Source organism: Pseudophryne corroboree, chromosome 9 (genome assembly GCF_028390025.1).
Source record: "Pseudophryne corroboree isolate aPseCor3 chromosome 9, aPseCor3.hap2, whole genome shotgun sequence".
NCBI classification, from domain to species: Eukaryota; Metazoa; Chordata; class Amphibia; order Anura; family Myobatrachidae; genus Pseudophryne; species Pseudophryne corroboree.
Window position 1 is genome coordinate 302,724,339 of NC_086452.1, and position 25,335 is coordinate 302,749,673.

The following is a 25,335-nucleotide window of genomic DNA, read 5'->3' on the forward strand; positions in this document are numbered from 1 at the left end:
TTATTCATTTATGTACCAGAAGATAGAAGTAGAAAAGTTCTAACAGAAACCACAAAGCTCATCTACAGCCACAACACACTGGATACGCCCAATCTCATCTGATGTTGGAAGTTTAGTAGTGTTGGGCCTGGTTAGTACTTGGATGTGAGACAACCTGGGAACACAAGGTGCTGTAGGTTTTTTTTATACTGCCAACACCATTCTGTTGATGCATTCTATTTTCAAACGTATTCAGTTATGTACCAGTAGCTAGAAGTAGAAAAGTTCTAACAGAAACCACAAAGCTCATCTACAGCCACACCACACTGGATACGCTCAATCTCATCTGATCTTGGAAATGAATCAGTGCTGGGCCTGGTTAGAATTTGGATGGGAAACCTCCTGGGAATGCACGGTGCTGCAGATATTTTTATACTGCCAACTCCGTTCTGTTGATGCATTCCATTTTCTAACTTTTTTATTTATTTACCAGTAGTTAGAAGTAGAAAAGTTCTAACAGAAACCACAAAGCACATCTACAGCCACACCACACTGGACACGCCCAATCTCATCTGATCTTGGAAGCTAAGCAGTGTTGGGCCTGTTTAGAACTTGGCTGGGAGACCACCTGGGAATATGAGGTGCTGTAGGTATTTTTATACTGCCAACACCGTTCTGTTGATGTATTCCATTTTCAAAATTATTCATTTATGTACCAGTAGTTAGAAGTAGAAAAGTTCTAACAAAAACCACAAAGCTCATCTGCAGCCACACCACACTGGATACGCCCAATCTCATCTGATCTTGGAAACTTAGCAGTGTTGGGCCTGGTTAGTACTTGGATGGGAGACCACCTGGCAATACAAGGTGCTGTAGGTATTTTTATACTGCCAATACCGTACTGTTGATGCATTCTATTTTCAAACTTATTCATTTATGTACCATTAGTTAGAAGTAGAAAAGTTCTAATAGAAACCACAAAGCTCATCTACAGCCACACCACACTGGATACGCCCAATCTCATCTGATCTTGGAAGCTAAGCAGTGTTGTGCCTGGTTAGTACTTAGATGGGAGACCACCTGGGAATACAAGGTGCTGTAGGTATTTTTGTACTGCCAACACCGTTCTGTTGATGCATTCCATTTTCAAACTTATTCACTTATGTACCAGTAGCTAGAAGTAGAAAAGTTCTAACAGAAACCACAAAGCTCATCTACAGCCACACCACACTGGATACACCCAATCTAATTTGATCTTGAAAGCTAAGAAGTGTTGGGCCTGGTTAGTACTTGGATGGGAGACAACCTGGGAATACAAGTTGCTGGAGGTATTTTTATACTGCCAACACCATTCTGTTGATGCATTCCATTTTCAAACTTATTCATTTATGTACCAGTAGCTAGAAGTAGAAAAGTTCTAACAGAAACCGCAAAGTTAATCTACAGCCACACCACAGTGGATACGGCCAATCTCTTCTGACCTTGGAAACTAAGCAGTGCTGGGCCTGGTTAGTATTTGGATGGGAAACCACCTGGGAATGCAAGGTGCTGCAGACATTTTTATACTGCCAACTCCGTTCTGTTGATGCATTCCATTTTCAAACTTTATTCATTTATTTACCAGTAGTTAGAAGTAGAAAAGTTCTAACAGAAACCACAAAAATTATCTACAGCCACACCACACTGGATACGCCCAATCTCATCTGATCTTGGAAGCTAAGCAGTGTTGGGTTTAGTTAGTACTTGGATGGGAGACCACCTGGGAATACAAGGTGTTGCAGGTATTTTTATACTGCCAACACCGTTCTGTTGATGCATTCCATTTTCAAACTTATTCATTTATGTACCAGTAGTTAGAAGTAGAAAAGTACTAACAGAAACCACAAAGCTCATCTACAGCCACACTACACTGGATACGAACAATCTCATCTGATCTTGGAAGCTAAGCAGTGTTGGGCCTGTTTAGTACTTTGGTGGGAGACCACCTGGGAATACGAGGTGCTGTAGGTATTTTTATACTGCCAACACCGTTCTGTTGATGCATTCCATTTTCAAACTTATTCATTTATGTACCAGTAGTTAGAAGTAGAAAAGTTCTAACAGAAACCACAAAGCTCATCTACAGCCACAAAACACTGGATACGCCCAATCTCATCTGATCTTGGAAGCTAAGTAGTGTTGGGACTGGTTAGTACTTGGATGGGAGACCACCTGGGAATACAAGGTGCTGTAGGTATTTTTATACTGCCAACACCGTTCTGTTGATGCATTCCAATTTCAATCTTATTAATTTATGTACCAGTAGTTAGAAGTAGAAAAGTTCTAACAGAAACCACAAAGCTCATCTACAGCCACACCACACTGGATACGCCCAATCTCATCTGATCTTGGAAACTAAGCAGTGCTGGGCCTGGTTAGTATTTGGATGGGAAACCACCTGGGAATGCAAGGTGCTGCAGATATTTTTATACTGCCAACTCCGTTCTGTTGATGCATTCCATTTTCAAACTTTTTCATTTATTTACCAGTAGTTAGAAGTAGAAAAGTTCTGACAGAAACCACAAAGATTAACTTCAGCCACACCACACTGGATACGCCCAATCTTATCTAATCTTGGAAGCTAAGCAGTGTTGGGCTTTGTTAGTACTGGGGATGGGAGACCACCTGGGAATATAAGGTGCTGTAGATCTTTTTATATTGCCAACACCGTTCTGTTGATGCATTCCATTTTCAAACCTGTTCATTTATGTACCAGTAGTTAGAAGTAGAAAAGTTCTAACAGAAACTGCAAAGCTCATCTACAGCCACACCACACTGGATCTGCCCAATATCATCTGATCTTGGAAGCTAAGCAGTGTTGGGCCTGTTTAATACTTGGATGGGAGACCTCCTGGGAATACAAAGTGCTGTAGGTATTTTTATACTGCCAACACCGTTCTGTTGATGCATTCCATTTTCAAACTTATTTATTTATGTACCAGTAGCTAGAAGTAGAAAAATTCTAACAGAAACCACAAAGCTCATCTACAGCCAAACCACACTGGATACGCCCAATCTCATCTGATCTTGGAAGCTAAGCAGTGTTGGGACTGGTTAATACTTGGATGGGAGACCACCTGGGAATACAAGGTGCTGCAGGTATTTTTATACTGCCAACACCGTTCTGTTGATGCATTCCATTTTCAAACTTATTCATTTATATACCAGTAGCTAGAAGTAGAAAAGTTCTAACAGAAACCACAAAGCTCATCTACAGCCACACCACACTGGATACGCCCAATCTCATCTGATTTTGGAAGCTAAGAAGAGTTGGGCCTGGTTAGTACTTGGATGGGAGGCCACGTGGGAGTACAAGGTGCTGTAGGTATTTTTATATTGCCAACACCATTCTGTTGAAGCATTCCATTTTCAAACTTATCCATTTACGTACCAGTAGCTAGAAGTAGAAAAGTTCTAACAGAAACCGCAAAGTTCATCTACAGCCACACCACACTGGATACGCCCAATCTCATCTGATCTTGGAAACTAAGCAGTGCTGGGCCTGGTTAGTACTTGGATGGGAAACCACCTGGGAATGCAAGGTGCTGCACATATTTTTACACTGCCAACTCCGTTCTGTTGATGCATTCCATTTTCAAATTTTTTCATTTATGTACCAGTAGCTAGAAGTAGAAAAGTTCAAATAGAAACCACAAAGTTCATCTACAGCCACACCACACTGGATACGCCCAATCTCATCTGATCTTGGAAACTAAGCAGTGCTGGGCCTGGTTAGTATTTGGATGGGAAACCACCTGGGAATGCAAGGTGCTGCAGATATTTTTATACTGCCAACTCCTTTCTGTTGATGCATTCCATTTCAAACTTATTCATTTATTTACCAGTAGTTAGAAGTAGAAAAGTTCTGACAGAAACCACAAAGATTTTATTCAGCCACACCACACTGGATACGCCCAATCTCATCTGATCTTGGAAGCTAAGCAGTGTTGGGCTTGGTTAGTACTTGGATGGGAGACCACCTGGGAATATAAGGTGCTGTAGATCTTTTTATATTGCCAACACCGTTCTGTTGATGCATTCCATTTTCAAACCTGTTCATTTATGTACCAGTAGTTAGAAGTAGAAAAGTTCTAACAGAAACCGCAAAGCTCATCTACAGCCACACCACACTGGATCTGCCCAATATCATCTGACCTTGGAAGCTATGCAGTGTTGGGCCTGGTTAGTACTTGGATGGGAGACCACCTGGGAATACAAAGTGCTGTAGGTATTTTTATACTGCCAACACCGTTCTGTTGATGCATTCCATTTTCAAACTTATTCATTTATGTACCAGTAGCTAGAAGTAGAAAAATTCTAACAGAAACCACATAGCTCATCTACAGCCAAACCACACTGGATACGCCCAATCTCATCTGATCTTGGAAGCTAAGCAGTGTTGGGACTGGTTAATATTTGTATGGGAGACAACCTGGGATTGCAAGGTGCTACAGGTATTTTTATACTGCCAACACCTTTCTGTTGATGCATTCCATTTTCAAACTTATTCATTTATGTACCAGTAGCTAGAAGTAGAAAAGTTCTAACAGAAACCACAAAGCTCATCTACAGCCACACCACACTGGATACACCCAATATCATCTGATCTTGGAAGCTATGCACTGTTGGGCCTGGTTAGTACTTGCATGGGAGACCACCTGGGAATACAAGCTGCTGTAGGTATTTTTATACTGCCAACACCGTTCTGTTGATGCATTCCATTTTCAATGTTATTCATTTATGTACCAGTAGTTAGAAGTAGAAAAGTTCTAACAGAAACCACAAAGCTCATCTACAGCCACACCACACTGGATACGCCCAATCTCATCTGATCTTGGAAGCTAAGCAGTGTTGGGCCTGTTTAATACTTGGATGGGAGACCACCTGGGAATACAAAATGCTGTAGGTATTTTTATACTGCCAACACCGTTCTGTTGATGCATTCCATTTTCAAACTTATTCATTTATGTACCAGTAGCTAGAAGTAGAAAAATTCTAACAGAAACCACAAAGCTCTTCTACAGCCAAACCACACTGGATACGCCCAATCTCATCTGATCTTGGAAGCTAACCAGTGTTGGGACTGGTTAGTATTTGGATGGGAAACCTCCTGGTAATGCAAGGTGCTGCAGATATTTTTATACTGCCAACTCCGTTCTGTTGATGCATTCCATTTTCAAACTTTTTCATTTATTTACCAGTAGTTGGAAGTAGAAAAGTTCTAACAGAAACCACAAAACTCATCTACAGCCACACCACACTGGATACGCCCAATCTCATCTGATCTTGGAAGCTAAGCAGTGTTGGGCCTGTTTAGTACTTGGATGGGAGGCCACCTGGGAGTACAAGGTGCTGTAGGTATTTTTATATTGTCAACACTATTCTGTTGAAGCATTCCATTTTCAAACTTATTTATTTATGTACCAGTAGCTAGAAGTAGAAAAGTTCTAACAGAAACCGCAAAGCTCATCTACAGCCACATCTCACTGGATACGCCCAATCTCATCTGATCTTGGAAACTAAGCAGTGCTGGGCCTGGTTAGTATTTGCATGGTAAACCTCCTGGTAATGCAAGGTGCTGCAGATATTTTTATACTGCCAACTCCGTTCTGTTGATGCATTCCATTTTCAAACTTTTTCATTTATTAACCAGTAGTTAGAAGTAGAAAAGTTCTAACAGAAACCACAAAACTCATCTACAGCCACACCACACTGGATACGCCCAATCTCATCTGATCTTGGAAGCTAAGCAGTGTTGGGCCTGTTTAGTACTTGGATGGGAGACCACCTGGGAACACAAGGTGCTGTAGGTGTTTTCATACTGCCAACACCATTCTGTTGATGCATTCCATTTTCAAACGTATTCATTAATGTACCAGTAGTTAGAAGTAGAAAAGTTCTAAAAGAAACTACAAAGCTCATCTACAGCCACACCACACTGCATACGCCCAATCTCATCTGATCTTGAAAGCTAAGCAGTGTTGGGCCTGGTTAGTACTTGGATGGGAGACCACCTGGGAATGCAAGGTGCTGTAGGTATTTTTATACTGCCAACACCATTCTGTTGATGCATTCCATTTTCAAATGTATTCATTTATGTACCAGTAGCTAGAAGAAGAAAAGTTCTAACAGAAACCGCAAAGTTCATCTACAGCCACATCTCACTGGATACGCCCAATCTCATCTGATCTTGGAAACTAAGCAGTGCTGGGCCTGGTTAGTATTTGGATGGGAAACCTCCTGGTAATGCAAGGTGCTGCAGATATTTTTATACTGCCAACTCCGTTCTGTTGATGCATTCCATTTTAAAACTTTTTCATTTATTTACCAGTAGTTGGAAGTAGAAAAGTTCTAACAGAAACCACAAAACTCATCTACAGCCACACCACACTGGATACACACAATCTCATCTGATCTTGGAAGCTAAGCAGTGTTGTTCCTGTTTAGTACTTGGGTGAGAGATCACCTGGGAATACGAGGTGCTGTAGATATTTTTATACTGCCAACACCGTTCTGTTGATGCATTCCATTTTCAATCTTATTCATTTATGTACCAGTAGTTAGAAGAAGAAAAGTATTAACAGAAACTACAAAGCTCAGCTGCAGCCACACCACACTGGATATGCCCAATCTCATCTGATCTTGGAAGCTAAGCAGTGTGGGTCCTGGTTAGTACTTAGATGGGAGACCACCTGGCAATACAAGGTGCTGTAGGTATTTTTATACTGCAAACACCGTTCTGTTGATGCATTCCATTTTCAAACTTATTCATTTATGTACCAGTAGTTAGAAGTAGAAAAGTTCTAACAGAAACCACAAAGCTCATCTACAGCCACACCACACTGGATACGCCCAATCTCATCTGATCTTGGAAGCTAAGAAAAGTTGGGCTTGGTTAGTACTTGGATGGGAGACCACCCGGTAATACATGGTGCTGTAGATATTTTTATAATGCCAACACCATTCTGTTGATGCATTCCATTTTCAAATGTATTCATTTATGTACTATTAGTTAGAAGTAGAAAAGTTCTAACAAAAATCTCAAAGCTCATCTACAGCCACACCACACTGGATACGCCCAATCTCATATGATCTTGGAAGCTAAGAAGTGTTGGGCCAGGATAGTACTTGGATGGGAGACCACCTGGCAATACAAGGTGCTGTAGGTATTTTTATACTGCCAATACCGTTCTGTTGATGCATTCCATTTTCAAACTTATTCATTTATGTACCATTAGTTAGAAGTAGAAAAGTTCTAACAGAAACCACAAAGCTTATCTACAGCCACACCACACTGGATACGCCCAATCTCATCTGATCTTGGAAGCTAAGCAGTGTTGTACCTGTTTAGTACTTGGATGGGAGACCACCTGGGAATACAAGGTGCTGTAGGTGTTTTTATACTGCCAACACCATTCTGTTGATGCATTCCATTTTCAAATGTATTCATTTATGTACCAGTAGTTAGAAGTAGAAAAGTTCTAACAGAAACCACAAAGCTCATTTACAGCCACACCACACTGGATACGCCCAATCTCATCTGATCTTGGAAGCTAAGCAGTGCTGGACCTGTTTAGTACTTGGATGGGAGACCACCTGGGAACACAAGGTGCTGTAGGTGTTTTTATACTGCCAACACCATTCTGTTGATGCATTCCATTTTCAAACGTATTCACTAATGTACCAGTAGTTAGAAGTAGAAAAGTTCTAACAGAAACCACAAAACTCATCTACAGCCACACCACACTGGATACGCCCAATCTCATCTGATCTTGGAAACTAAGCAGTGCTGGGCCTGGTTAGTACTTGGATGGGAGACCACCTGGGAATACAAAGTGCTGTAGGTATTTTTGTACCGCCAACACCGTTCTGTTGATGCATTACATTTTCAAACATATTCATTTATGTACCAGTAGTTAGAAGTAGAAAAGTTCTAACAGAAACCACAAAGCTCATCTACAGCCACACCACACTGGGTATGCCCAATCTCATCTGATCTTAGAAGCTAAGCAGTGTTGAGCCTGGTTAGTACTTGGATGGGAAACCCGCTGGGAATACAAGATGTTGTAGGTATTTTTATACTGCCAACACCATTCTGTTGATGCATTCCATTTTCAAATTTTTTCATTTATGTACCAGTAGCTAGAAGTAGAAAAGTTCTAACAGAAACCACAAAGCTCATCTACAGCCACACCACACTGGATACGCCCAATCTCATCTGATCTTGGAAGCTAAGCAGTGTTGGGCCTGTTTAGTACTTGGGTGTGAGACCACCTGGGAATACGAGGTGCTGTAGGTATTTTTATACTGCCAACACCGTTCTGTTGATGCATTTTATTTTCAAACGTATTCATTTATGTACCAGTAGTTAGAAGTAGAAAAGATCTAACAGAAACCACAAAGCTCAACTAAAGCCACACCACACTGGATCCGCCCAATCTCCTCTGACCTTGGAAGCTAAGCAGTGTTGTGCCTGGTTAGTACTTGGATGGGAGACCACCTGGGAATACAAGGTGCTGTAGGTATTTTTATACTGCCAACACCGTTCTGTTGATGCATTCTATTTTCAAACGTATTCATTAATGTACCAGTAGTTAGAAGTAGAAAAGATCTAACAGAAACCACAAAGCTCAACTACAGCCACACCACACTGGATCCGCCCATTCTCCTCTGACCTTGGAAGCTAAGCAGTGTTGTGCCTGGTTAGTACTTAGATGGGAAACCACCTGGGAATGCAAGGTGCTGCAGATTTTTTTATACTGCCAACTCCGTTCTGTTGATGCATTACATTTTCAATTTTTTTCATTTATGTACCAGTAGCTAGAAGTAGAAAAGTTCTAACAGAAACCACAAAGCTCATCTACAGCCACACCACACTGGATACGCCCAATCTCATCTGATCTTGGAAGCGAAGCAGTGTTGGACCTGTTTAGTACTTGGATGGGAGACCACATGGGAACACAAGGTGCTGTAGGTGTTTTTATACTGCCAACACCATTCTCTTGATGCATTCCATTTTCAAACGTATTCATTAATGTACCAGTAGTTAGAAGTAGAAAAGTTCTAACAGAAACCACAAAGCTCATCTACAGCCACACTACACTGCTTACGCCCAATCTCATCTGATCTTGAAAGCTAAGCAGTGTTGGGCCTGGTTAGTACTTGGATGGGAGACCACCTGGGAATACAAGGTGCTGTAGGTATTTTTATACTGCCAACACCATTCTGTTGATGCTTTCCATTTTCAAACTTATTCATTTATGTACCAGTAGTTAGAAGTAGAAAAGTTCTAACAGAAACCACAAAGCTTATCTACAGCCACACCACACTGGATACGCCCATTCTCATCTGATCTTGGAAGCTAAGAAGTGTTGGGCCTGGTAAGGACTTGGATGGGAGACAACCTGGGAATACAAGGTGCTGGAGGTATTTTTATACTGCCAACACCATTCTGTTGATGCATTCCATTTTCAAATTTATTCATTTATGTACCAGTAGCTAGAAGTAGAAAAGTTCTAACAGAAACCGCACAGTTCATCTACAGCCACACCACACTGGATACGCCCAATCTCATCTGATCTTGGAAACTAAGCAGTGCTGGGCCTGGTTAGTACTTGGATGGGAAACCACCTGGGAATGCAAGGTGCTGCACATATTTTTACACTGCCAACTCCGTTCTGTTGATGCATTCCATTTTCAATTTTTTTCATTTATGTACCAGTAGCTAGAAGTAGAAAAGTTCAAATAGAAACCACAAAGCTCATCTATAGCCACACCACACTGGATACGCCCAATCTCATCTGATCTTGGAAGCTAAGCAGTGTTAGGCCTGTTTAGTACTTGGATGGGAGACCACCTGGGAATACAAAGTGCTGTAGGTATTTTTGTACCGCCAACACCGTTCTGTTGATGCATTACATTTTCAAACATATTCATTTATGTACCAGTAGTTAGAAGTAGAAAAGTTCTAACAGAAACCACAAAGCTCATCTACAGCTACACCACACTGGATACGCCCAATCTCATCAGATCTTGGAAGCTAAGCAGTGTTGGATCTGTTTAGTACTTGGATGTGAGACCACCTGGGAATACAAGGCGCTGTAGGTGTTTTTATACTGCCAACACCATTCTGTTGATACATTCCATTTTCAAACGTATTCATTTATGTACCAGTAGTTAGAAGTAGAAAAGTTCTAACAGAAACCACAAAGCTCATCTACAGCCATACCACACTGGATACGCCCAATCTCATCTGATCTTGGAAGCTAAGCAGTGTTGGGTCTGGTTAGTACTTGGATGGAAGATTACTTGGGAATACAAGGTGCTGTAGGTGTTTTTATACTGCCAACACCGTTCTGTTGGTGCATTCCATTATCAATCGTATTCATTAATGTACCAGTAGTTAGAAGTAGAAAAGTTCTAACAGAAACCGTACAGTTCATCTACAGCCACACCACACTGGATACGCCCAATCTCATCTGATCTTGGACGCTAAGCAGTGCTGGGCTTGGTTAGTACTTGGATGGGAGACCACCTGGAAATACAAGGTGCTGTTGGTATTTTTATACTGCCAACACCGTTCTGTTGATGCATTCCATTTTCAAACCTGTTCATTTATGTACCAGAAGTTAGAAGTAGAAAAGATCTAACAGAAACCACAAAGCTCAACTACAGCCACACCACACTGGATCCGCCCAATGTCATCTGACCTTGGAAGCTAAGCAGTGTTGTGCCTGGTTAGTACTTGGATGGGAGACCACCTGGGAATACAAGGTGCTGTAGGTATTTTTATACTGCCAACACCGTTCTGTTGATGCATTCCATTTTCACATTTATTTATTTATTTATGTACCAGTAGTTAGAAGTAGAAAAGTTCTAATAGAAACCTCAAAACTCATCTACAGCCACACCACACTGGATACGCCAAATCTCTTCTGATCTTGGAAGCTAAGCAGTGTTGGGCCTGTTTAGTACTTGGATGGGAGACCACCTGGGAATACAAAGTGCTGTAGGTATTTTTATACTGCCAAAACCATTCAGTTGATGCATTCCATTTTCAAATTTATTCATTTATGTACCAGTAGCTAGAAGTAGAAAAGTTCTAACAGAAACTGCAAAGTTCATCTACAGACACACCACACTGGATACGCCCAATCTCATCTGATCTTGGAAACTAAGCAGTGCTGGGCCTGGTTAGTATTTGGATGGGAAACCTCCTGGGAATGCAAGGTGCTGCAGATTTTTTTTATACTGCCAACTCCGTTCTGTTGATGCATTCCATATTCAATTTTTTTCATTTATGTACCAGTAGCTAGAAGTAGAAAAGTTCTAACAGAAACCACAAGGCTCATCTACAGCCACACCACACTGGATACGCCCAATCTCCTCTGATCTTGGAAGCTAAGCAGTGTTGGGCCTAGTTAGTACTTGGATGGGAGACCACCTGGGAATACAAGGTGCTGTAGGAATTTTTATACTGCCAACACCGTTCTGTTGATGCATTCCATTTTCAAACTTATTCATTTATGTACCAGTAGCTAGAAGTAGAAAAGTTCTATCAGAAACTGCAAAGCTCATCTGCAGCCACACCACAATGGACACGCCCAATCTCATCTGATCTTGGAAGCTAAGCATTGTTGGGCCTGTTTAGTACTTGGATGGGAGACCACCTGGGAATACAAAGTACTGTAGGTATTTTTATACTGCCAACACCGTTCTGTTGATGCATTACATTTTCAAACTTATTCATTTATGTACCAGTAGTTAGAAGTAGAAAAGTTCTAACAGAAACCACAAAGCTCGTCTACAGCGACACCACACTGCATACGCCCAATCTCATCTGATCTTGAAAGCTAAGCAGTGTTGGGCCTGGTTAGTACTTGGATGGGAGACCACCTGGAAATACAAGGTGCTGTAGGTATTTTTATACTGCCAACACCATTCTTTTGATGCATTCCATTTTCAAATTTATTCATTTATGTACCAGTAGCTAGAAGTAGAAAAGTTTTAACAGAAACCGCAAAGTTCATCTACATCCACACCACACTGGATACGCCCAATCTCATCTGATCTTGAAAGCTAAGCAGTGTTGGGCCTGGTTAGTATTTGGATGGGAGACTACCTGGGAATACAAGGTGCTGTAGGTGTTTTTATACTGCCAACACCGTTCTGTTGATGCATTATATTTTCAAACATATTCATTTATGTACCAGTAGTTAGAAGTAGAAAAGTTCTAACAGAAACCACAAAGCTCATCTACAGCCACACCACACTGGATACGCCCAATCTCATCTGATCTTGGAAGCTAAGCAGTGTTGGGCCTGGTTAGTACTTGGATGGGAGACCACCTGGGAATACAAGGTGCTGTAGGTGTTTTTATACTGCCAACACCATTCTGTTGATGCATTCCATTTTCAAATTTTTTCATTTATGTACCAGTAGCTAGAAGTAGAAAAGTTCTAACAGAAACCACAAAGCTCATCTACAGCCACACCACACTTGATACTCCCAATCTCATCTGATCTTGGAAGCTAAGCAGTGTTGGACCTGTTTAGTACTTGCATGGGAGACCACCTGGGAATATAAGGTGCTGTAGGTGTTTTTATACTGCCAACACCATTCTGTTGATGCATTCCATTTTCAAATGTATTCATTTATGTACCAGTAGTTAGAAGTAGAAAAGTTCTAACAGAAACCACAAAGCACATTTACAGCCACACCACACTGGATACGCCCAATCTCATCTGATCTTGGAAGCTAAGCAGTGTTGGACCTGTTTAGTACTTGGATGGGAGACCACCTGGGAACACAAGGTGCTGTAGGAGTTTTTATACTGCCAACACCATTCTGTTGATGCATTCCATTTTCAAACGTATTCATTAATGTACCAGTAGTTAGAAGTAGAAAAGTTCTAACAGAAACCACAAAGCTCATCTACAGCCACACCACACTGCATACGCCCAATCTCATCTGATCTTGGAAGCTAAGCAGTGTTGGACCTGTTTAGTACTTGCATGGGAGACCACCTGGGAATATAAGGTGCTGTAGGTGTTTTTATACTGCCAACACCATTCTGTTGATGCATTCCATTTTCAAATGTATTCATTTATGTACCAGTAGTTAGAAGTAGAAAAGTTCTAACAGAAACCACAAAGCACATTTACAGCCACACCACACTGGATATGCCCAATCTCATCTGATCTTGGAAGCTAAGCAGTGTTGGACCTGTTTAGTACTTGGATGGGAGACCACCTGGGAACACAAGGTGCTGTAGGAGTTTTTATACTGCCAACACCATTCTGTTGATGCATTCCATTTTCAAACGTATTCATTAATGTACCAGTAGTTAGAAGTAGAAAAGTTCTAACAGAAACCACAAAGATTATCTACAGTCACACCACACTGGATACGCCCAATCTCATCTGATCTTGGAAGCTAAGCAGTGTTGGGCCTGTTTAGTACTTGGGTGGGAGACCACCTTGGAATACGAGGTGCTGTAGGTATTTTTATACTGCCAACACCGTTCTGTTGATGCATTCCATTTTCAAACTTATTCATTTATGTACCAGTAGTTAGAAGTAGAAAAGTTCTAACAGAAACCACAAAGCTCATCTGCAGCCACACCACACTGGATACACCCAATCTCATCTGATCTTGGAAGCTAAGCAGTGCTGGGCTTGGTTAGTACTTGGATGGGAGACCACCTTGGAATACGAGGTGCTGTAGGTATTTTTACACTGCCAACACCGTTCTGTTGATGCATTCCATTTTCAAACTTATTCATTTATGTACCAGTAGTTAGAAGTAGAAAAGTTCTAACAGAAACCACAAAGATTATCTACAGTCACACCACACTGGATACGCCCAATCTCATCTGATCTTGGAAGCTAAGCAGTGTTGGGCCTGTTTAGTACTTGGGTGGGAGACCACCTTGGAATACGAGGTGCTGTAGGTATTTTTATACTGCCAACACCGTTCTTTTGGTAGCATTCCATTTTCAAACTTATTCATTTATGTACCAGTAGTTAGAAGTAGAAAAGTTCTAACAGAAACCACAAAGCTTATCTACAGCCACACCAAACTGGATACGCCCAATCTCATCTGATCTTGGAAGCTAAGCAGTGTTGGGCCTGTTTAGTACTTGGATGGGAGACCACCTGGGAATACAAGGTGCTGTAGGTATTTTTATACTGCCAACACCATTCTGTTGATGCATTATATTTTCAAACATATTCATTTATGTACCAGTAGTTAGAAGTAGAAAAGTTCTAACAGAAACCACAAAGATTATCTACAGCCACACCACACTGGATACGCCCAATCTCGTCTGATCTTGGAAGCTAAGAAGTGTTGGGCCTGGTTAGTACTTTGATGGGAGACCACCTGGGAATACAAGGTGCTGTAGGTGTTTTTATACTGCCAACACCATTCTGTTGATGCATTCCATTTTCAAACTTATTCATTTATGTACCAGTAGCTAGAAGTAGAAAAGTTCTAACAGAAACCGCACAGTTCATCTACAGCCACACCACACTGGATACGCCCAATCTCATCTGATCTTGGAAACTAAGCAGTGCTGGGCCTGGTTAGTACTTGGATGGGAAACCACCTGGGAATGCAAGGTGCTGCACATATTTTTACACTGCCAACTCCGTTCTGTTGATGCATTCCATTTTCAAATTTTTTCATTTATGTACCAGTAGCTAGAAGTAGAAAAGTTCAAATAGAAACCACAAAGCTCATCTACAGCCACACCACACTGGATACGCCCAATCTCATCTGATCTTGGAAGCTAAGCAGTGTTAGGCCTGTTTAGTACTTTGATGGGAGACCACCTGGGAATACAAAGTGCTGTAGGTATTTTTGTACCGCCAACACCATTCTGCTGATGCATTACATTTTCAAACATATTCATTTATGTACCAGTAGTTAGAAGTAGAAAAGTTCTAACAGAAACCACAAAGCTCATCTGCAGCCACACCACACTGGATACGCCCAATCTCATCTGATCTTGGAAGCTAAGCAGTGTTGGGCCTGGTTAGTAGTTGGATGGGATACCACCTGGGAATACAAGGTGCTGTAGGTATTTTTATACTGCCAACACCATTCTGTTGATGCATTCCATTTTCTAATGTATTCATTTATGTACCAGTAGCTAGAAGTAGAAAAGTTCTAACAGAAACCACAAAGCTCATCTAAAGCCACACCACACTGGATACACCCAATCTCATCTGATCTTGGAAGCTAAGCAGTGTTGGACCTGTTTAGGACTTGGATGGGAGACCACCTGGGAATACAAGGTGCTGTAGGTGTTTTTATACTGCCAACACCATTCTGTTGATGCATTCGATTTTCAAATGTATTCATTTATGTACCAGTAGTTAGAAGTAGAAAAGTTCTAACAGAAACCACAAAGCACATTTACAGCCACACCACACTGGATACGCCCAATCTCATCTGATCTTGGAAGCTAAGCAGTGTTGGACCTGTTTAGTACTTGGATGGGAGACCACCTGGGAACACAAGGTGCTGTAGGTGTTTTTATACTGCCAACACCATTCTGTTGATGCATTCCAATTTCAAACGTATTCATTAATGTACCAGTAGTTAGAAGTAGAAAAGTTCTAACAGAAACCACAAAGCTCATCTACAGCCACACCACACTGCATACGCCCAATCTCATCTGATCTTGGAAACTAAGCAGTGCTGGGCCTGGTTAATATTTGGATGGGAGACCACATGGGAATGCAAGGTGCTGCAGATATTTTTATACTGCCAACTCCGTTCTGTTGATGCATTCTATTTTCAAACTTTTTCATTTATTTACCAGTAGTTAGAAGTAGAAAAGTTCTAACAGAAACCACAAAGATTATCTACAGCCACACCACACTGGATGCGCCCAATCTCATCTGATCTTGGAAGCTAAGAAGTGTTGGGCCTGGTTAGTACTTTGATGGGAGACCACCAGGGAATACAAGGTGCTGTAGGTGTTTTTATACTGCCAACACCATTCTGTTGATGCATTCCATTTTCAAACTTATTCATTTATGTACCAGTAGTTAGAAGTAGAAAAGTTCTAACAGAAACCACAAAGCTTATCTACAGCCACACAACACTGGATACGGCTGTTCTCATCTGATCTTGGAAGCTAAGAAGTGTTGGGCCTGGTAAGGACTTGGATGGGAGACAACCTGGGAATACAATGTGCTTGAGGTATTTTTATACTGCCAACACCATTCTGTTGATGCATTCCATTTTCAAATGTATTCATTTATGTACCAGTAGCTAGAAGTAGAAAAGTTCTAACAGAAACCGCACAGTTCATATACAGCCACACCACACTGGATACGCCCAATCTCATCTGATCTTGGAAACTAAGCAGTGCTGGGCCTGGTTAGTACTTGGATGGGAAACCACCTGGGAATGCAAGGTGCTGCACATATTTTTACACTGCCAACTCCGTTCTGTTGATGCATTCCATTTTCAATTTTTTTCATTTATGTAACAGTAGCTAGAAGTAGAAAAGTTCAAATAGAAACCACAAAGCTCATCTACAGCCACACCACACTGGATACACCCAATCTCATCTGATCTTGGAAGCTAAGCATTGTTGGGCCTGTTTAGTACTTGGATGGGAGACCACCTGGGAATACAAAGTACTGTAGGTATTTTTATACTGCCAACACCGTTCTGTTGATGCATTACATTTTCAAACTTATTCATTTATGTACCAGTAGTTAGAAGTAGAAAAGTTCTAACAGAAACCACAAAGCTCGTCTACAGCCACACCACACTGCATACGCCCAATCTCATCTGATCTTGAAAGCTAAGCAGTGTTGGGCCTGGTTAGTACTTGGATGGGAGACCACCTGGAAATACAAGGTGCTGTAGGTATTTTTATACTGCCAACACCATTCTTTTGATGCATTCCATTTTCAAATTTATTCATTTATGTACCAGTAGCTAGAAGTAGAAAAGTTTTAACAGAAACCGCAAAGTTCATCTACATCCACACCACACTGGATACGCCCAATCTCATCTGATCTTGAAAGCTAAGCAGTGTTGGGCCTGGTTAGTATTTGGATGGGAGACTACCTGGGAATACAAGGTGCTGTAGGTGTTTTTATACTGCCAACACCGTTCTGTTGATGCATTCCATTTTCAAATGTATTCATTAATGTACCAGTAGTTAGAAGTAGAAAAGTTCTAACAGAAACCACAAAGCTCATCTACAGCCACACCACACTGGATGCGCCCAATCTCATATGATCTTGAAAGTTAAGCAGTGTTGGGCCTAGTTAGTACTTGGATGGGAGACCACCTGGTATACAAGGTGCTGTAGGTATTTTTATACTGCCAACACCATTCTGTTGATGCATTCCTTTTTCAAATGTGTTCATTTATGTACCAGTAGCTAGAAGTAGAAAAGTTCTAACAGAAACCGCACAGTTCATCTACAGCCACACCACACTGGATACGCCCAATCTCATCTGATCTTGGAAGCTAAGCAGTGTTGGGCCTGTTTAGTACTTGGATGGGAGACCACCTGGGAATACGAGGTACTGTAGGTATTTTTATACTGCCAACACCGTTCTGTTGATGCATTATATTTTCAAACATATTCATTTATGTACCAGTAGTTAGAAGTAGAAAAGTTCTAACAGAAACCACAAAGCTCATCTACAGCCACACCACACTGGATACGCCCAATCTCATCTGATCTTGGAAGCTAAGCAGTGTTGGGCCTGGTTAGTACTTGGATGGGAGACCACCTGGGAATACAAGGTGCTGTAGGTGTTTTTATACTGCCAACACCATTCTGTTGATGCATTCCATTTTCAAATTTTTTCATTTATGTACCAGTAGCTAGAAGTAGAAAAGTTCTAACAGAAACCACAAAGCTCATCTACAGCCACACCACACTTGATACTCCCAATCTCATCTGATCTTGGAAGCTAAGCAGTGTTGGACCTGTTTAGTACTTGCATGGGAGACCACCTGGGAATATAAGGTGCTGTAGGTGTTTTTATACTGCCAACACCATTCTGTTGATGCATTCCATTTTCAAATGTATTCATTTATGTACCAGTAGTTAGAAGTAGAAAAGTTCTAACAGAAACCACAAAGCACATTTACAGCCACACCACACTGGATACGCCCAATCTCATCTGATCTTGGAAGCTAAGCAGTGTTGGACCTGTTTAGTACTTGGATGGGAGACCACCTGGGAACACAAGGTGCTGTAGGAGTTTTTATACTGCCAACACCATTCTGTTGATGCATTCCATTTTCAAACGTATTCATTAATGTACCAGTAGTTAGAAGTAGAAAAGTTCTAACAGAAACCACAAAGCTCATCTACAGCCACACCACACTGCATACGCCCAATCTCATCTGATCTTGGAAGCTAAGCAGTGTTGGACCTGTTTAGTACTTGCATGGGAGACCACCTGGGAATATAAGGTGCTGTAGGTGTTTTTATACTGCCAACACCATTCTGTTGATGCATTCCATTTTCAAATGTATTCATTTATGTACCAGTAGTTAGAAGTAGAAAAGTTCTAACAGAAACCACAAAGCACATTTACAGCCACACCACACTGGATATGCCCAATCTCATCTGATCTTGGAAGCTAAGCAGTGTTGGACCTGTTTAGTACTTGGATGGGAGACCACCTGGGAACACAAGGTGCTGTAGGAGTTTTTATACTGCCAACACCATTCTGTTGATGCATTCCATTTTCAAACGTATTCATTAATGTACCAGTAGTTAGAAGTAGAAAAGTTCTAACAGAAAACACAAAACTCATCTACAGCCATACCACACTGGATACGCCCAATCTCATCTGATCTTGGAAGCTAAGCAGTGCTGGGCCTGGTTAGTATTTGGATGGGAAACCACCTGGGAATGCAAGGTGCTGCAGATATTTTTATACTGCCAACTCCGTTCTGTTGATGCATTCCATTTTCAAACTTTTTCATTTATTTACCAGTAGTTAGAAGTAGAAAAGTTCTAACAGAAACCACAAAGATTATCTACAGTCACACCACACTGGATACGCCCAATCTCATCTGATCTTGGAAGCTAAGCAGTGTTGGGCCTGTTTAGTACTTGGGTGGGAGACCACCTTGGAATACGAGGTGCTGTAGGTATTTTTATACTGCCAACACCGTTCTGTTGATGCATTCCATTTTCAAACTTATTCATTTATGTACCAGTAGTTAGAAGTAGAAAAGTTCTAACAGAAACCACAAAGCTCATCTGCAGCCACACCACACTGGATACACCCAATCTCATCTGATCTTGGAAGCTAAGCAGTGCTGGGCTTGGTTAGTACTTGGATGGGAGACCACCTTGGAATACGAGGTGCTGTAGGTATTTTTACACTGCCAACACCGTTCTGTTGATGCATTCCATTTTCAAACTTATTCATTTATGTACCAGTAGTTAGAAGCAGAAAAGTTCTAACAGAAACCACAAAGATTATCTACAGTCACACCACACTGGATACGCCCAATCTCATCTGATCTTGGAAGCTAAGCAGTGTTGGGCCTGTTTAGTACTTGGGTGGGAGACCACCTTGGAATACGAGGTGCTGTAGGTATTTGTATACTGCCAACACCGTTCTTTTGGTAGCATTCCATTTTCAAACTTATTCATTTATGTACCAGTAGTTAGAAGTAGAAAAGTTCTAACAGAAACCACAAAGCTTATCTACAGCCACACCAAACTGGATACGCCCAATCTCATCTGATCTTGGAAGCTAAGCAGTGTTGGGCCTGTTTAGTACTTGGATGGGAGACCACCTGGGAATACAAGGTGCTGTAGGTATTTTTATACTGCCAACACCGTTCTGTTGATGCATTATATTTTCAAACATATTCATTTATGTACCAGTAGTTAGAAGTAGAAAAGTTCTAACAGAAACCACAAAGATTATCTACAGCCACACCACACTGGATACGCCCAATCTCGTCTGATCTTGGAAGCTAAGAAGTGTTGGGCCTGGTTAGTACTTTGATGGGAGACCACCTGGGAATACAAGGTGCTGTAGGTGTTTTTATACTGCCAACACCATTCTGTTGATGCATTCCATTTTCAAACTTATTCATTTATGTACCAGTAGCTAGAAGTAGAAAAGTTCTAACAGAAACCGCACAGTTCATCTACAGCCACACCACACTGGATACGCCCAATCTCATCTGATCTTGGAAACTAAGCAGTGCTGGGCCTGGTTAGTACTTGGATGGGAAACCACCTGGGAATGCAAGGTGCTGCACATATTTTTACACTGCCAACTCCGTTCTGTTGATGCATTCCATTTTCAAATTTTTTCATTTATGTACCAGTAGCTAGAAGTAGAAAAGTTCAAATAGAAACCACAAAGCTCATCTACAGCCACACCACACTGGATACGCCCAATCTCATCTGATCTTGGAAGCTAAGCAGTGTTAAGCCTGTTTAGTACTTGGATGGGAGACCACCTGGGAATACAAAGTGCTGTAGGTATTTTTGTACCGCCAACACCATTCTGCTGATGCATTACATTTTCAAACATATTCATTTATGTACCAGTAGTTAGAAGTAGAAAAGTTCTAACAGAAACCACAAAGCTCATCTGCAGCCACACCACACTGGATACGCCCAATCTCATCTGATCTTGGAAGCTAAGCAGTGTTGGGCCTGGTTAGTACTTGGATGGGAGACCAGCTGGGAATCCAAGATGCTGTAGGTATTTTATACTGCCAACACCATTCTGTTGATGCATTCCATTTTCAATTTTTTTTATTTATGTACCAGTAGCTAGAAGTAGAAAAGTTCTAACAGAAACCACAAAGCACATTTACAGCTACACCACACTGGATACGCCCAATCTCATCTGATCTTAGAAGCTAAGCAGTGTTGGACCTGTTTAGTACTTGGATGGGAGACCACCTGGGAACACAAGGTGCTGTAGGAGTTTTTATACTGCCAACACCATTCTCTTGATGCATTCCATTTTCAAACGTATTCATTAATGTACCAGTAGTAAGAAGTAGAAAAGTTCTAACAGAAACCACAAAGCTCATCTACAGCCACACCACACTGCATACGCCCAATCTCATCTGATCTTGGAAGCTAAGCAGTGTTGGACCTGTTTAGTACTTGGGTGTGAGACCACCTGGGAATACAAGGCGCTGTAGGTGTTTTTATACTGCCAACACCATTCTGTTGATGCATTCCATTTTCAAACGTATTCATTTATGTACCAGTAGCTAGAAGTAGAAAAGTTCTAACAGAAACCACACAGTTCATCTACAGCCACACCACACTGGATACGCCCAATCTCATCTGATCTTGGAAACTAAGCAGTGCTGGGCCTGGTTAGTACTTGGATGGGAAACCACCTGGGAATGCAAGGTGCTGCACATATTTTTACACTGCCAACTCCGTTCTGTTGATGCATTCCATTTTCAAATTTTTTCATTTATGTACCAGTAGCTAGAAGTAGAAAAGTTCAAATAGAAACCACAAAGCTCATCTATAGCCACACCACACTGGATACGCCCAATCTCATCTGATCTTGGAAGCTAAGCAGTGTTAGGCCTGTTTAGTACTTGGATGGGAGACCACCTGGGAATACAAAGTGCTGTAGGTATTTTTGTACCGCCAACACCGTTCTGTTGATGCATTACATTTTCAAACATATTCATTTATGTACCAGTAGTTAGAAGTAGAAAAGTTCTAACAGAAACCACAAAGCTCATCTACAGCCACACCACACTGGATATGCCCAATCTCATCTGATCTTGGAAGCTAAGCAGTGTTGGGCCTGGTTAGTACTTGCATGGGAGACCAGCTGGGAATACAAGATGCTGTAGGTATTTTTATACTGCCAACACCATTCTGTTGATGCATTCCATTTTCAAATTTTTTCATTTATGTACCAGTAGCTAGAAGTAGAAAAGTTCTAACAGAAACCACAAAGCTGATCTACAGCCACACCACACTGGATACGCCCAATCTCATCTGATCTTGGAAGCTAAGCAGTGTTGGAACTGTTTAGTACTTGGATGTGAGACCACCTGGGAATACAAGGCGCTGTAGGTGTTTTTATACTGCCAACACAATTCTGTTGATGCATTCCATTTTCAAACGTATTCATTTATGTACCAGTAGTTAGAAGTAGAAAAGTTCTAACAGAAACCACAAAACTCATCTACAGCCATACCACACTGGATACGCCCAATCTCATCTGATCTTGGAAGCTAATCTGTGCTGGGCCTGGTTAGTATTTGGATGGGAAACCACCTGGGAATGCAAGGTGCTGCAGATATTTTTATACTGCCAACTCCGTTCTGTTGATGCATTCCATTTTCAAACTTTTTCATTTATTTACCAGTAGTTAGAAGTAGAAAAGTTCTAACAGAAACCACAAAGATTATCTACAGTCACACCACACTGGATACGCCCAATCTCATCTGATCTTGGAAGCTAAGCAGTGTTGGGCCTGTTTAGTACTTGGGTGGGAGACCACCTTGGAATACGAGGTGCTGTAGGTATTTTTATACTGCCAACACCGTTCTGTTGATGCATTCCATTTTCAAACTTATTCATTTATGTACCAGTAGTTAGAAGTAGAAAAGTTCTAACAGAAACCACAAAGCTCATCTGCAGCCACACCACACTGGATACGCCCAATCTCATCTGATCTTGGAAGCTAAGCAGTGCTGGGTTTGGTTAGTACTTGGATGGGAGACCACCTGGGAATACAAGGTGCTGTAGGTCTTTTTATACTGCCAACACCATTCTGTTGATGCATTCCATTTTCAAACTTATTCATTTATGTACCAGTAGTTAGAAGAAGAAAAGTTCTAACAGAAACCGCAAAACTCATCAACAGCCACACCACACTGGATCCGCCCAATCTCATCTGACCTTGGAAGCTAAGCAGTGTTGGGCCTGGTTAGTAGTTGGATGGGAGACCACCTGGGAATACAAGGTGCTGTAGGTATTTTTATACTGCCAACACCATTCTGTTGATGCATTCCATTTTCAAATGTATTCATTTATGTACCAGTAGCTAGAAGTAGAAAAGTTCTAACAGAAACCACACAGTTCATCTACAGCCACACCACACTGGATACGCCCAATCTCATCTGATCTTGGAAGCTAAGCAGTGTTGGGTCTGTTTAGTACTTGGATGGGAGACCACCTGGGAATACAAGGTGCTGTAGGTATTTTTATACTGCCAACACCGTTCTGTTGATGCATTATATTTTCAAACATATTCATTTATGTACCAGTAGTTAGAAGTAGAAAAGTTCTAACAGAAACCACAAAGCTCATCTAAAGCCACACCACACTGGATACGCCCAATCTCATCTGATCTTGGAAGCTAAGACGTGTTGGGCCTGGTTAGTACTTGGATTTGAGACCACCTGGGAATACAAGGTGCTGTAGGTATTTTTATACTGCCAACACCATTCTGTTGATGCATTCCATTTTCAATTTTTTTCATTTATGTACCAGTAGCTAGAAGTAGAAAAGTTCTAACAGAAACCACAAAGCTCATCTACAGCCACACCACACTGGATACGCCCAATCTCATCTGATCTTAGAAGCTAAGCAGTGTTGGACCTGTTTAGGACTAGGATGGGAGACCACCTGGGAATACAAGGTGCTATAGGTGTTTTTATACTGCCAACACCATTCTGTTGATGCATTCTATTTTCAAATGTATTCATTTATGTACCAGTAGTTAGAAGTAGAAAAGTTCTAACAGAAACCACAAAGCACATTTACAGCCACACCACATTGGATACGCCCAATCTCATCTGATCTTGGAAGCTAAGCAGTGTTGGACCTGTTTAGTACTTGGATGGGAGACCACCTGGGAACACAAGGTGCTGTAGGTGTTTTTATACTGCCAACACCATTCTGTTGATGCATTCCAATTTCAAACGTATTCATTAATGTACCAGTAGCTAGAAGTAGAAAAGTTCTAACAGAAACCACACAGTTCATCTACAACCACAGCACACTGGATACGCCCAATCTCATCTGATCTTGGAAACTAAGCAGTGTTTGGCCTGTTTAGTACTTGGGTGGGAGACCACCTTGGAATATGAGGTGCTGTAGGTATTTTTATACTGCCAACACCGTTCTGTTGATGCATTCCATTTTCAAACTTATTCATTTATGTACCAGTAGTTAGAAGTAGAAAAGTTCTAACAGAAACCACAAAGCTCATCTGCAGCCACACCACACTGGATACGCCCAATCTCATCTGATCTTGGAAGCTAAGCAGTGCTGGGCTTGGTTAATATTTGGATGGGAGTTCACCTGGGAATGCAAGGTGCTGCAGATATTTTTATACTGCCAACTCCGTTTTGTTGATGCATTCTATTTTCAAACTTTTTCATTTATTTACCAGTAGTTAGAAGTAGAAAAGTTCTAACAGAAACCACAAAGATTATCTACAGCCACACCACACTGGATGCGCCCAATCTCATCTGATCTTGGAAGCTAAGAAGTGTTGGGCCTGGTTAGTACTTTGATGGGAGACCACCTGGGAATACAAGGTGCTGTAGGTGTTTTTATACTGCCAACACCATTCTGTTGATGCATTCCATTTTCAAACTTATTCATTTATGTACCAGTAGTTAGAAGTAGAAAAGTTCTAACAGAAACCACAAAGCTTATCTACAGCCACACCACACTGGATACGCCCGTTCTCATCTGATCTTGGAAGCTAAGAAGTGTTGGGCCTGCTAAGGACTTGGATGGGAGACAACCTGGGAATACAAGGTGCTGGAGGTATTTTTATACTGCCAACACCGTTCTGTTGATGCATTCCATTTTCAAATTTATTCATTTATGTACCAGTAGCTAGAAGTAGAAAAGTTCTAACAGAAACCGCACAGTTCATCTACAGCCACACCACACTGGATACGCCCAATCTCATCTGATCTTGGAAACTAAGCAGTGCTGGGCCTGGTTAGTACTTGGATGGGAAACCACCTGGGAATGCAAGGTGCTGCACATATTTTTACACTGCCAACTCCGTTCTGTTGATGCATTCCATTTTCAAATTTTTTCATTTATGTACCAGTAGCTAGAAGTAGAAAAGTTCAAATAGAAACCACAAAGCTCATCTATAGCCACACCACACTGGATACGCCCAATCTCATCTGATCTTGGAAGCTAAGCAGTGTTAGGCCTGTTTAGTACTTGGATGGGAGACCACCTGGGAATACAAAGTGCTGTAGGTATTTTTGTACCGCCAACACCGTTCTGTTGATGCATTACATTTTCAAACATATTCATTTATGTAC

General features: G+C 41.4%; 30 non-coding genes and 79 pseudogenes across 30 annotated transcripts; all 109 read left to right on the plus strand.

The window, feature by feature from the left end:
* Window positions 1–60: 60 nt before the first annotated feature.
* On the plus strand, window positions 61–179 carry LOC134964985 (5S ribosomal RNA; annotated as a pseudogene).
* Window positions 180–287: 108 nt separating this feature from the next.
* LOC134964816 (5S ribosomal RNA) lies at window positions 288–406 on the plus strand (annotated as a pseudogene).
* A 107-nt stretch (window positions 407–513) lies between these two features.
* LOC134960073 (5S ribosomal RNA) lies at window positions 514–632 on the plus strand (annotated as a pseudogene).
* A 107-nt stretch (window positions 633–739) lies between these two features.
* LOC134962312 (5S ribosomal RNA) lies at window positions 740–858 on the plus strand (annotated as a pseudogene).
* Window positions 859–965: 107 nt separating this feature from the next.
* LOC134964107 (5S ribosomal RNA) lies at window positions 966–1,084 on the plus strand. Its single transcript, XR_010188184.1, has one exon. It is a non-coding gene; the product is annotated as a 5S ribosomal RNA (ribosomal RNA).
* A 107-nt stretch (window positions 1,085–1,191) lies between these two features.
* Window positions 1,192–1,310, plus strand: LOC134964592 (5S ribosomal RNA; annotated as a pseudogene).
* A 107-nt stretch (window positions 1,311–1,417) lies between these two features.
* LOC134958918 (5S ribosomal RNA) lies at window positions 1,418–1,536 on the plus strand (annotated as a pseudogene).
* A 108-nt stretch (window positions 1,537–1,644) lies between these two features.
* Window positions 1,645–1,763, plus strand: LOC134960483 (5S ribosomal RNA; annotated as a pseudogene).
* Window positions 1,764–1,870: 107 nt separating this feature from the next.
* LOC134960887 (5S ribosomal RNA) lies at window positions 1,871–1,989 on the plus strand (annotated as a pseudogene).
* Window positions 1,990–2,096: 107 nt separating this feature from the next.
* LOC134963047 (5S ribosomal RNA) lies at window positions 2,097–2,215 on the plus strand (annotated as a pseudogene).
* A 107-nt stretch (window positions 2,216–2,322) lies between these two features.
* LOC134961309 (5S ribosomal RNA) lies at window positions 2,323–2,441 on the plus strand (annotated as a pseudogene).
* A 107-nt stretch (window positions 2,442–2,548) lies between these two features.
* Window positions 2,549–2,668, plus strand: LOC134962816 (5S ribosomal RNA; annotated as a pseudogene).
* A 107-nt stretch (window positions 2,669–2,775) lies between these two features.
* Window positions 2,776–2,894, plus strand: LOC134962862 (5S ribosomal RNA; annotated as a pseudogene).
* A 107-nt stretch (window positions 2,895–3,001) lies between these two features.
* Window positions 3,002–3,120, plus strand: LOC134961003 (5S ribosomal RNA; annotated as a pseudogene).
* A 107-nt stretch (window positions 3,121–3,227) lies between these two features.
* Window positions 3,228–3,346, plus strand: LOC134961629 (5S ribosomal RNA; annotated as a pseudogene).
* A 107-nt stretch (window positions 3,347–3,453) lies between these two features.
* On the plus strand, window positions 3,454–3,572 carry LOC134961724 (5S ribosomal RNA; annotated as a pseudogene).
* Window positions 3,573–3,679: 107 nt separating this feature from the next.
* On the plus strand, window positions 3,680–3,798 carry LOC134961311 (5S ribosomal RNA; annotated as a pseudogene).
* A 106-nt stretch (window positions 3,799–3,904) lies between these two features.
* Window positions 3,905–4,023, plus strand: LOC134960003 (5S ribosomal RNA; annotated as a pseudogene).
* A 107-nt stretch (window positions 4,024–4,130) lies between these two features.
* Window positions 4,131–4,249, plus strand: LOC134963417 (5S ribosomal RNA; annotated as a pseudogene).
* A 333-nt stretch (window positions 4,250–4,582) lies between these two features.
* On the plus strand, window positions 4,583–4,701 carry LOC134963430 (5S ribosomal RNA; annotated as a pseudogene).
* Window positions 4,702–4,808: 107 nt separating this feature from the next.
* On the plus strand, window positions 4,809–4,927 carry LOC134960706 (5S ribosomal RNA; annotated as a pseudogene).
* A 107-nt stretch (window positions 4,928–5,034) lies between these two features.
* On the plus strand, window positions 5,035–5,153 carry LOC134963518 (5S ribosomal RNA; annotated as a pseudogene).
* A 107-nt stretch (window positions 5,154–5,260) lies between these two features.
* Window positions 5,261–5,379, plus strand: LOC134961743 (5S ribosomal RNA). Its single transcript, XR_010187958.1, has one exon. It is a non-coding gene; the product is annotated as a 5S ribosomal RNA (ribosomal RNA).
* A 107-nt stretch (window positions 5,380–5,486) lies between these two features.
* LOC134964420 (5S ribosomal RNA) lies at window positions 5,487–5,605 on the plus strand (annotated as a pseudogene).
* Window positions 5,606–5,712: 107 nt separating this feature from the next.
* LOC134959639 (5S ribosomal RNA) lies at window positions 5,713–5,831 on the plus strand. Its single transcript, XR_010187635.1, has one exon. It is a non-coding gene; the product is annotated as a 5S ribosomal RNA (ribosomal RNA).
* A 107-nt stretch (window positions 5,832–5,938) lies between these two features.
* Window positions 5,939–6,057, plus strand: LOC134963185 (5S ribosomal RNA). The gene has a single exon (XR_010188100.1). It is a non-coding gene; the product is annotated as a 5S ribosomal RNA (ribosomal RNA).
* A 107-nt stretch (window positions 6,058–6,164) lies between these two features.
* On the plus strand, window positions 6,165–6,283 carry LOC134963021 (5S ribosomal RNA; annotated as a pseudogene).
* A 107-nt stretch (window positions 6,284–6,390) lies between these two features.
* Window positions 6,391–6,509, plus strand: LOC134960947 (5S ribosomal RNA; annotated as a pseudogene).
* A 107-nt stretch (window positions 6,510–6,616) lies between these two features.
* Window positions 6,617–6,735, plus strand: LOC134962666 (5S ribosomal RNA; annotated as a pseudogene).
* Window positions 6,736–6,842: 107 nt separating this feature from the next.
* LOC134962775 (5S ribosomal RNA) lies at window positions 6,843–6,961 on the plus strand (annotated as a pseudogene).
* A 107-nt stretch (window positions 6,962–7,068) lies between these two features.
* Window positions 7,069–7,187, plus strand: LOC134960700 (5S ribosomal RNA; annotated as a pseudogene).
* Window positions 7,188–7,294: 107 nt separating this feature from the next.
* LOC134959862 (5S ribosomal RNA) lies at window positions 7,295–7,413 on the plus strand (annotated as a pseudogene).
* A 107-nt stretch (window positions 7,414–7,520) lies between these two features.
* Window positions 7,521–7,639, plus strand: LOC134964661 (5S ribosomal RNA). Its single transcript, XR_010188235.1, has one exon. It is a non-coding gene; the product is annotated as a 5S ribosomal RNA (ribosomal RNA).
* Window positions 7,640–7,746: 107 nt separating this feature from the next.
* LOC134959937 (5S ribosomal RNA) lies at window positions 7,747–7,865 on the plus strand (annotated as a pseudogene).
* A 107-nt stretch (window positions 7,866–7,972) lies between these two features.
* LOC134964382 (5S ribosomal RNA) lies at window positions 7,973–8,091 on the plus strand (annotated as a pseudogene).
* A 107-nt stretch (window positions 8,092–8,198) lies between these two features.
* On the plus strand, window positions 8,199–8,317 carry LOC134958974 (5S ribosomal RNA). Its single transcript, XR_010187148.1, has one exon. It is a non-coding gene; the product is annotated as a 5S ribosomal RNA (ribosomal RNA).
* Window positions 8,318–8,424: 107 nt separating this feature from the next.
* Window positions 8,425–8,543, plus strand: LOC134962853 (5S ribosomal RNA; annotated as a pseudogene).
* Window positions 8,544–8,650: 107 nt separating this feature from the next.
* On the plus strand, window positions 8,651–8,769 carry LOC134964555 (5S ribosomal RNA; annotated as a pseudogene).
* A 107-nt stretch (window positions 8,770–8,876) lies between these two features.
* On the plus strand, window positions 8,877–8,995 carry LOC134964882 (5S ribosomal RNA). The gene has a single exon (XR_010188256.1). It is a non-coding gene; the product is annotated as a 5S ribosomal RNA (ribosomal RNA).
* A 107-nt stretch (window positions 8,996–9,102) lies between these two features.
* On the plus strand, window positions 9,103–9,221 carry LOC134959691 (5S ribosomal RNA; annotated as a pseudogene).
* Window positions 9,222–9,328: 107 nt separating this feature from the next.
* Window positions 9,329–9,447, plus strand: LOC134964951 (5S ribosomal RNA; annotated as a pseudogene).
* Window positions 9,448–9,554: 107 nt separating this feature from the next.
* LOC134961725 (5S ribosomal RNA) lies at window positions 9,555–9,673 on the plus strand (annotated as a pseudogene).
* A 107-nt stretch (window positions 9,674–9,780) lies between these two features.
* LOC134960306 (5S ribosomal RNA) lies at window positions 9,781–9,899 on the plus strand (annotated as a pseudogene).
* A 107-nt stretch (window positions 9,900–10,006) lies between these two features.
* LOC134961072 (5S ribosomal RNA) lies at window positions 10,007–10,125 on the plus strand (annotated as a pseudogene).
* A 107-nt stretch (window positions 10,126–10,232) lies between these two features.
* LOC134960374 (5S ribosomal RNA) lies at window positions 10,233–10,351 on the plus strand (annotated as a pseudogene).
* Window positions 10,352–10,458: 107 nt separating this feature from the next.
* Window positions 10,459–10,577, plus strand: LOC134960609 (5S ribosomal RNA; annotated as a pseudogene).
* A 107-nt stretch (window positions 10,578–10,684) lies between these two features.
* Window positions 10,685–10,803, plus strand: LOC134962336 (5S ribosomal RNA; annotated as a pseudogene).
* A 111-nt stretch (window positions 10,804–10,914) lies between these two features.
* LOC134960615 (5S ribosomal RNA) lies at window positions 10,915–11,033 on the plus strand (annotated as a pseudogene).
* Window positions 11,034–11,140: 107 nt separating this feature from the next.
* LOC134962491 (5S ribosomal RNA) lies at window positions 11,141–11,259 on the plus strand (annotated as a pseudogene).
* Window positions 11,260–11,367: 108 nt separating this feature from the next.
* LOC134963984 (5S ribosomal RNA) lies at window positions 11,368–11,486 on the plus strand. The gene has a single exon (XR_010188173.1). It is a non-coding gene; the product is annotated as a 5S ribosomal RNA (ribosomal RNA).
* A 107-nt stretch (window positions 11,487–11,593) lies between these two features.
* On the plus strand, window positions 11,594–11,712 carry LOC134959880 (5S ribosomal RNA; annotated as a pseudogene).
* Window positions 11,713–11,819: 107 nt separating this feature from the next.
* LOC134960591 (5S ribosomal RNA) lies at window positions 11,820–11,938 on the plus strand (annotated as a pseudogene).
* Window positions 11,939–12,045: 107 nt separating this feature from the next.
* Window positions 12,046–12,164, plus strand: LOC134961205 (5S ribosomal RNA; annotated as a pseudogene).
* A 107-nt stretch (window positions 12,165–12,271) lies between these two features.
* LOC134962735 (5S ribosomal RNA) lies at window positions 12,272–12,390 on the plus strand. Its single transcript, XR_010188058.1, has one exon. It is a non-coding gene; the product is annotated as a 5S ribosomal RNA (ribosomal RNA).
* A 107-nt stretch (window positions 12,391–12,497) lies between these two features.
* LOC134960022 (5S ribosomal RNA) lies at window positions 12,498–12,616 on the plus strand (annotated as a pseudogene).
* Window positions 12,617–12,723: 107 nt separating this feature from the next.
* LOC134959756 (5S ribosomal RNA) lies at window positions 12,724–12,842 on the plus strand (annotated as a pseudogene).
* A 107-nt stretch (window positions 12,843–12,949) lies between these two features.
* On the plus strand, window positions 12,950–13,068 carry LOC134959866 (5S ribosomal RNA; annotated as a pseudogene).
* A 107-nt stretch (window positions 13,069–13,175) lies between these two features.
* On the plus strand, window positions 13,176–13,294 carry LOC134960295 (5S ribosomal RNA; annotated as a pseudogene).
* A 107-nt stretch (window positions 13,295–13,401) lies between these two features.
* On the plus strand, window positions 13,402–13,520 carry LOC134962286 (5S ribosomal RNA). The gene has a single exon (XR_010188014.1). It is a non-coding gene; the product is annotated as a 5S ribosomal RNA (ribosomal RNA).
* A 107-nt stretch (window positions 13,521–13,627) lies between these two features.
* LOC134961978 (5S ribosomal RNA) lies at window positions 13,628–13,746 on the plus strand. Its single transcript, XR_010187986.1, has one exon. It is a non-coding gene; the product is annotated as a 5S ribosomal RNA (ribosomal RNA).
* Window positions 13,747–13,853: 107 nt separating this feature from the next.
* LOC134962298 (5S ribosomal RNA) lies at window positions 13,854–13,972 on the plus strand. The gene has a single exon (XR_010188015.1). It is a non-coding gene; the product is annotated as a 5S ribosomal RNA (ribosomal RNA).
* A 108-nt stretch (window positions 13,973–14,080) lies between these two features.
* On the plus strand, window positions 14,081–14,199 carry LOC134961854 (5S ribosomal RNA). Its single transcript, XR_010187971.1, has one exon. It is a non-coding gene; the product is annotated as a 5S ribosomal RNA (ribosomal RNA).
* Window positions 14,200–14,306: 107 nt separating this feature from the next.
* LOC134964846 (5S ribosomal RNA) lies at window positions 14,307–14,425 on the plus strand. Its single transcript, XR_010188253.1, has one exon. It is a non-coding gene; the product is annotated as a 5S ribosomal RNA (ribosomal RNA).
* A 107-nt stretch (window positions 14,426–14,532) lies between these two features.
* LOC134961726 (5S ribosomal RNA) lies at window positions 14,533–14,651 on the plus strand (annotated as a pseudogene).
* A 107-nt stretch (window positions 14,652–14,758) lies between these two features.
* Window positions 14,759–14,877, plus strand: LOC134960057 (5S ribosomal RNA; annotated as a pseudogene).
* Window positions 14,878–14,984: 107 nt separating this feature from the next.
* LOC134964894 (5S ribosomal RNA) lies at window positions 14,985–15,103 on the plus strand. Its single transcript, XR_010188257.1, has one exon. It is a non-coding gene; the product is annotated as a 5S ribosomal RNA (ribosomal RNA).
* Window positions 15,104–15,210: 107 nt separating this feature from the next.
* LOC134961182 (5S ribosomal RNA) lies at window positions 15,211–15,329 on the plus strand (annotated as a pseudogene).
* A 107-nt stretch (window positions 15,330–15,436) lies between these two features.
* Window positions 15,437–15,555, plus strand: LOC134963159 (5S ribosomal RNA). Its single transcript, XR_010188097.1, has one exon. It is a non-coding gene; the product is annotated as a 5S ribosomal RNA (ribosomal RNA).
* Window positions 15,556–15,662: 107 nt separating this feature from the next.
* On the plus strand, window positions 15,663–15,781 carry LOC134962730 (5S ribosomal RNA; annotated as a pseudogene).
* A 107-nt stretch (window positions 15,782–15,888) lies between these two features.
* LOC134959084 (5S ribosomal RNA) lies at window positions 15,889–16,007 on the plus strand. The gene has a single exon (XR_010187167.1). It is a non-coding gene; the product is annotated as a 5S ribosomal RNA (ribosomal RNA).
* Window positions 16,008–16,340: 333 nt separating this feature from the next.
* On the plus strand, window positions 16,341–16,459 carry LOC134961470 (5S ribosomal RNA; annotated as a pseudogene).
* Window positions 16,460–16,566: 107 nt separating this feature from the next.
* LOC134959996 (5S ribosomal RNA) lies at window positions 16,567–16,685 on the plus strand (annotated as a pseudogene).
* A 107-nt stretch (window positions 16,686–16,792) lies between these two features.
* LOC134959999 (5S ribosomal RNA) lies at window positions 16,793–16,911 on the plus strand (annotated as a pseudogene).
* Window positions 16,912–17,018: 107 nt separating this feature from the next.
* LOC134961206 (5S ribosomal RNA) lies at window positions 17,019–17,137 on the plus strand (annotated as a pseudogene).
* A 107-nt stretch (window positions 17,138–17,244) lies between these two features.
* On the plus strand, window positions 17,245–17,362 carry LOC134961285 (5S ribosomal RNA; annotated as a pseudogene).
* A 107-nt stretch (window positions 17,363–17,469) lies between these two features.
* Window positions 17,470–17,588, plus strand: LOC134960608 (5S ribosomal RNA). The gene has a single exon (XR_010187788.1). It is a non-coding gene; the product is annotated as a 5S ribosomal RNA (ribosomal RNA).
* A 107-nt stretch (window positions 17,589–17,695) lies between these two features.
* LOC134962857 (5S ribosomal RNA) lies at window positions 17,696–17,814 on the plus strand. The gene has a single exon (XR_010188069.1). It is a non-coding gene; the product is annotated as a 5S ribosomal RNA (ribosomal RNA).
* A 107-nt stretch (window positions 17,815–17,921) lies between these two features.
* LOC134960024 (5S ribosomal RNA) lies at window positions 17,922–18,040 on the plus strand (annotated as a pseudogene).
* A 107-nt stretch (window positions 18,041–18,147) lies between these two features.
* On the plus strand, window positions 18,148–18,266 carry LOC134959757 (5S ribosomal RNA; annotated as a pseudogene).
* A 107-nt stretch (window positions 18,267–18,373) lies between these two features.
* Window positions 18,374–18,492, plus strand: LOC134959867 (5S ribosomal RNA; annotated as a pseudogene).
* Window positions 18,493–18,599: 107 nt separating this feature from the next.
* LOC134960296 (5S ribosomal RNA) lies at window positions 18,600–18,718 on the plus strand (annotated as a pseudogene).
* Window positions 18,719–18,825: 107 nt separating this feature from the next.
* Window positions 18,826–18,944, plus strand: LOC134959170 (5S ribosomal RNA). Its single transcript, XR_010187245.1, has one exon. It is a non-coding gene; the product is annotated as a 5S ribosomal RNA (ribosomal RNA).
* A 107-nt stretch (window positions 18,945–19,051) lies between these two features.
* Window positions 19,052–19,170, plus strand: LOC134962310 (5S ribosomal RNA). Its single transcript, XR_010188016.1, has one exon. It is a non-coding gene; the product is annotated as a 5S ribosomal RNA (ribosomal RNA).
* Window positions 19,171–19,277: 107 nt separating this feature from the next.
* On the plus strand, window positions 19,278–19,396 carry LOC134961990 (5S ribosomal RNA). Its single transcript, XR_010187987.1, has one exon. It is a non-coding gene; the product is annotated as a 5S ribosomal RNA (ribosomal RNA).
* Window positions 19,397–19,503: 107 nt separating this feature from the next.
* On the plus strand, window positions 19,504–19,622 carry LOC134962322 (5S ribosomal RNA). Its single transcript, XR_010188017.1, has one exon. It is a non-coding gene; the product is annotated as a 5S ribosomal RNA (ribosomal RNA).
* Window positions 19,623–19,730: 108 nt separating this feature from the next.
* LOC134961866 (5S ribosomal RNA) lies at window positions 19,731–19,849 on the plus strand. Its single transcript, XR_010187972.1, has one exon. It is a non-coding gene; the product is annotated as a 5S ribosomal RNA (ribosomal RNA).
* Window positions 19,850–19,956: 107 nt separating this feature from the next.
* On the plus strand, window positions 19,957–20,075 carry LOC134964858 (5S ribosomal RNA). Its single transcript, XR_010188254.1, has one exon. It is a non-coding gene; the product is annotated as a 5S ribosomal RNA (ribosomal RNA).
* Window positions 20,076–20,182: 107 nt separating this feature from the next.
* On the plus strand, window positions 20,183–20,301 carry LOC134961727 (5S ribosomal RNA; annotated as a pseudogene).
* A 107-nt stretch (window positions 20,302–20,408) lies between these two features.
* On the plus strand, window positions 20,409–20,527 carry LOC134961161 (5S ribosomal RNA; annotated as a pseudogene).
* Window positions 20,528–20,634: 107 nt separating this feature from the next.
* On the plus strand, window positions 20,635–20,753 carry LOC134959506 (5S ribosomal RNA; annotated as a pseudogene).
* A 106-nt stretch (window positions 20,754–20,859) lies between these two features.
* LOC134961439 (5S ribosomal RNA) lies at window positions 20,860–20,978 on the plus strand (annotated as a pseudogene).
* A 107-nt stretch (window positions 20,979–21,085) lies between these two features.
* LOC134960388 (5S ribosomal RNA) lies at window positions 21,086–21,204 on the plus strand (annotated as a pseudogene).
* A 107-nt stretch (window positions 21,205–21,311) lies between these two features.
* Window positions 21,312–21,430, plus strand: LOC134961728 (5S ribosomal RNA; annotated as a pseudogene).
* Window positions 21,431–21,537: 107 nt separating this feature from the next.
* LOC134960307 (5S ribosomal RNA) lies at window positions 21,538–21,656 on the plus strand (annotated as a pseudogene).
* Window positions 21,657–21,763: 107 nt separating this feature from the next.
* On the plus strand, window positions 21,764–21,882 carry LOC134960571 (5S ribosomal RNA; annotated as a pseudogene).
* Window positions 21,883–21,989: 107 nt separating this feature from the next.
* Window positions 21,990–22,108, plus strand: LOC134961485 (5S ribosomal RNA; annotated as a pseudogene).
* Window positions 22,109–22,215: 107 nt separating this feature from the next.
* LOC134961040 (5S ribosomal RNA) lies at window positions 22,216–22,334 on the plus strand (annotated as a pseudogene).
* Window positions 22,335–22,441: 107 nt separating this feature from the next.
* Window positions 22,442–22,560, plus strand: LOC134962334 (5S ribosomal RNA). The gene has a single exon (XR_010188018.1). It is a non-coding gene; the product is annotated as a 5S ribosomal RNA (ribosomal RNA).
* Window positions 22,561–22,667: 107 nt separating this feature from the next.
* LOC134963688 (5S ribosomal RNA) lies at window positions 22,668–22,786 on the plus strand. The gene has a single exon (XR_010188146.1). It is a non-coding gene; the product is annotated as a 5S ribosomal RNA (ribosomal RNA).
* A 107-nt stretch (window positions 22,787–22,893) lies between these two features.
* LOC134959759 (5S ribosomal RNA) lies at window positions 22,894–23,012 on the plus strand (annotated as a pseudogene).
* Window positions 23,013–23,119: 107 nt separating this feature from the next.
* On the plus strand, window positions 23,120–23,238 carry LOC134960882 (5S ribosomal RNA). The gene has a single exon (XR_010187824.1). It is a non-coding gene; the product is annotated as a 5S ribosomal RNA (ribosomal RNA).
* Window positions 23,239–23,345: 107 nt separating this feature from the next.
* On the plus strand, window positions 23,346–23,464 carry LOC134964464 (5S ribosomal RNA; annotated as a pseudogene).
* A 107-nt stretch (window positions 23,465–23,571) lies between these two features.
* Window positions 23,572–23,690, plus strand: LOC134962519 (5S ribosomal RNA; annotated as a pseudogene).
* A 107-nt stretch (window positions 23,691–23,797) lies between these two features.
* LOC134959169 (5S ribosomal RNA) lies at window positions 23,798–23,916 on the plus strand. Its single transcript, XR_010187244.1, has one exon. It is a non-coding gene; the product is annotated as a 5S ribosomal RNA (ribosomal RNA).
* Window positions 23,917–24,023: 107 nt separating this feature from the next.
* On the plus strand, window positions 24,024–24,142 carry LOC134963978 (5S ribosomal RNA; annotated as a pseudogene).
* A 107-nt stretch (window positions 24,143–24,249) lies between these two features.
* On the plus strand, window positions 24,250–24,368 carry LOC134961043 (5S ribosomal RNA; annotated as a pseudogene).
* A 107-nt stretch (window positions 24,369–24,475) lies between these two features.
* LOC134962004 (5S ribosomal RNA) lies at window positions 24,476–24,594 on the plus strand. The gene has a single exon (XR_010187989.1). It is a non-coding gene; the product is annotated as a 5S ribosomal RNA (ribosomal RNA).
* Window positions 24,595–24,927: 333 nt separating this feature from the next.
* Window positions 24,928–25,046, plus strand: LOC134961729 (5S ribosomal RNA; annotated as a pseudogene).
* Window positions 25,047–25,153: 107 nt separating this feature from the next.
* Window positions 25,154–25,272, plus strand: LOC134960308 (5S ribosomal RNA; annotated as a pseudogene).
* The last annotated feature ends 63 nt before the right edge of the window (window positions 25,273–25,335 follow it).